The sequence below is a fragment of the Gorilla gorilla genome, chromosome 17 (genome assembly GCF_029281585.2).
Source record: "Gorilla gorilla gorilla isolate KB3781 chromosome 17, NHGRI_mGorGor1-v2.1_pri, whole genome shotgun sequence".
Classification (NCBI taxonomy): Eukaryota; Metazoa; Chordata; class Mammalia; order Primates; family Hominidae; genus Gorilla; species Gorilla gorilla.
The window spans coordinates 31,027,978-31,031,553 of NC_073241.2; positions in this window are offsets into that span (position 1 = coordinate 31,027,978).

Consider the following 3,576-nt stretch of genomic DNA (forward strand, 5'->3'; position numbering starts at 1 on the left):
AAGACTTGCTCCTTTCTGAAGGTTATGGTTCACGTTCAACAGAATAGCAGCAACCACCATGAGCCTGACGGCTGGCTAGTCTTTAGTATTCTGCCTTATTCAAAGAAATGATCATTTCCCTCATTCCTAAAGATCTCCCAGGTCCATTACAAAAAGAGGAGCAGCAGCCAGGCCCAGTGGCTCACACCTGTAATCCCAGCACTTTGAGAGGCCAAGGGGGGAGGATCACCTGAGGTCGAGAGTTCAAGACCAGCCTGGCCAATATGATGAAACTAAAAATACAAAAATCAGCCGGGTGTGGTGGTGTGTGCCTGTAATCCCAGCTACTTTGGAGCTGGGTAACTGGCAGAGGTTGAACAATTTGCAGGTCTCAGAAGACAGGAAAATGTGGGAAAGTTTGAAATTCCAAGAGACTTGTTGAATGGCTTTGACCAAAATGCTGATAATGATATGGACAATGAAATCCATGCTGAGGCAGTCTCTGATGGAGATGAGGAACTTGCTGAGAACTGGAGCAAAGGTGACTCTTGTCACCTTTGATAAGATGGTTGTTGAGGAGAGGTCTTGGCAAGCGGTGATGTGTGAATGTAGTGAGGGGCCTGAAAACGGAACTCAGAGAGGACACTGGGTTTTAGAGGCTGAAACTACAGAAAGTCCGCTGCGTTCAAGGCCTGCTTCCACCAAAATCTAGCAGTGTGGCCTCAAGCAAACCATTTCACTTCTCTTGGCCTCAGTTTCTACATCTGCAAAATGGGATTTATAATCCTACCCCAGCCCACAGAATTCAGAGTTATATGAGAAGGCTAGAAGAGCTCACCTACCAAGGGACTCTTTTAATGGCAAGGTGGGGAAACTGAGGCACCGAGAGGGCTAGGGCTTTTCTAGCTGTCACCCAGAGTCTGATGGACCTGCGATGAGAAACCAGAACTCCTGCCCCTAGTTCCCCCGGCTTTCCTCAGGCTGGGGAGTGAGTGCGGTGAATAGAAAGGGCAAGCCCTCCTGCTGTTTCTCTCTGGACAGGGGCGGGATGCTGGGTGAAGGATGAAAGGAAGAGGCTGGAGAAGGGAGAAAAGTTCCAGCTCACACTAAGTCTGAACTTTTTAAAAATGCGGACTCCGTGGCCCCTCCCTTACCCGCCCCATTCCTCTCTGAAGTCCTGGTTGTGAAGGGCCAAGTCCCAAAGTCTGCTGCTCCGCCTCTCTGTGTGCAGAGCCATGGGGCCTTCACAGGCTGCAGTGGGTCCCGAGCCCCCAGGGCTGTGCCCACTGGTCCTGACCAAGATCGCGGCTGCCGAGGTCAGTCCAGCGCCAAGGGCACAGGGCCAGGGCAGGCAGGGCAGGGCTACCCGAAGCGCATAGAGGCTGCTGGTGTCAACGTGACGTCTTCTGGGGCGCCTGGCATCCCTAGGAGTGGAAGCCGCTGATGAAGTCAAAGCTGCCTCCTCCTTCAGGAAGACTTTGCTCCCACAGCTGGCGAACAGGAAGCGGAGCAGCGCCAGGAGGATCTGCGGGCGCTGCTGAGGGCTTCTTTGCAGGGACAGTGCAGCAGGCAGCCAGGGACAAGACTGCACGGCAGCCCCCCATGGCCAGGGGAAGTTCAGAACTGGAGTCGCCCGCCGCCCGGCGATTCTCCATCCCTGGATCGGTACAGGGGCATTTGGACGCTGTGGGGAAGTCGCGGTCTGGGGATATTGGGTCCAGCCTTCGGGTAGAAGCAGGTGATAAACGCAGTCAGGCCAGCCCGGAGCGTCAGCCACACTGCGGTGCCCAAGATGCCCAGGGTGAGCGCCACGAGGCGCAGGAAATTGGCTACGGTGGGAGCTCACTGGTAGGTGGCCCTGGAAGTCAAAGATCTGCTGCTCCAGCGCTGCCACCAGTTGCAGGCAGCAGAAGGCGAGGAGCGAGTGGCACCCGCATACTCGCCCATCGCGGACCTCTTTATCCAACCTTCAATAATTATTCTTTTTATTATATTCAATGATTATCTACTTTTCATAGAGAGCAGCTGTCAGTCCAATAACACACTTAACAAATGATATACCTAGTCCTCAAGGTTAACAAACACATGAAGACCAGCCCAACACTGAAAATCAGTTTGCAAACCTTCGCTATGTCTGATGCCATTCCTAAAAATTTTTAGGGACAAGTTTTGTTTGTGGTAAACAACATAAGGTGGGGTGTGTGCTGAGCCCAAAGCTGACCGATTGCTCACAATTACTCATAACTACCCATTGACTTGATTTTATCAAACTTCAGACAGTCTTGTCTCCTCTCCTCAGGCCCCTGGACCTTGGCTCACCACCTAAGACTGAACAAGCACTAAAGGACAGACCAGCCCGCTAACAGCTCACTCCAAAAATGAGCGGGACTCCCAGAGAAACTATTTTTATTGGAGCATCCTGGTCTTGCCACCTGCTCACCCCGCTGCCTGTCCTTCTCTCCAAGGAGGCTTCTGCCAGCCCTGCTTGTCCTTCCCTAGAAAAGGAAAGCCTTTTCCTGTTTGATCCTGAGACACCTGTAGATTGAGTTTGGAATATTCTCCCTATTGCAATAGTATTTTTGAATAAGTTTTATTTTTCCCTACTTCTGGTTGATTTTTAATTAATACCAGTAAGCTTGGATGAAAGCCTGCACACCTTAGGGGTGTGTGTGTGTGTGTGTGTGTGTGTGTATGTATGTATGTACTTTAGCATTACCATGAATGTAATAACAGTAAAATCAAACAAACACAGATGGATAAGCAATATGTTGGACTAGTATGAAAACGGCATTGGCAGCAGTGATATGATTTTTTTTCAAAATGGTACGCTTTTTGAAGTGTAATCTTATTTTAACCTAAAATCTTACTATCAGAAAATGCAGTGTACATTAAAATGTTCTGAACTGCTTTTATTCATATATTAAATGGTTGTACTCAAATATCTACAAATTTGTTTTTCACTTATGTAATTGTCTTATAGAATGTTCAAAAGTCATGCAGAATGTGAGACAATTTTCTATTGAATACGATTGCTTTAACATTGCAAGACATCAAACATCCCTGTTTCCCGCCAAATAAATGTACAATAGCAATAAATGTAAAGATGTGTTTTGTAAAAAAAGATATATTTTTGAGTTACAAAACAAGGATTTTAAAACTTGAATTGTTACAGTGAATATGTCTTAATACAGGCCAGAGTCATTTAGGTAAAAAATTACCTCACATCTATTCTTTGCAGTATCACTTAAAGGTGTTTATTTAGCGGCAAAGATTTTTTTTTGTGCCTAGAGGCAGATATTTTGCCCCATGGCTATTTACGGTATGAAACTGTATTTAAATGAGTGTACATATATAAAAGCTGCCATTCTGGCTGTAAACTATTGCAGGTTATCAAGATTAAAAAATAAACAAATAAAAATATTTCTGTTTTTCTATGAAATGTCTTTACTCGAGTCCAAATGTGGAGATATAAAATGCTTGAAATTCATAAAACCAAGTGTTTCACATATTTCAGTTGTGATGGCCTTTGTCCTACTTTTGTTAGTGAAGCAGGCAGACTGCATTTTTCCCTCTCATACACCTTCAAATGGTGGACAG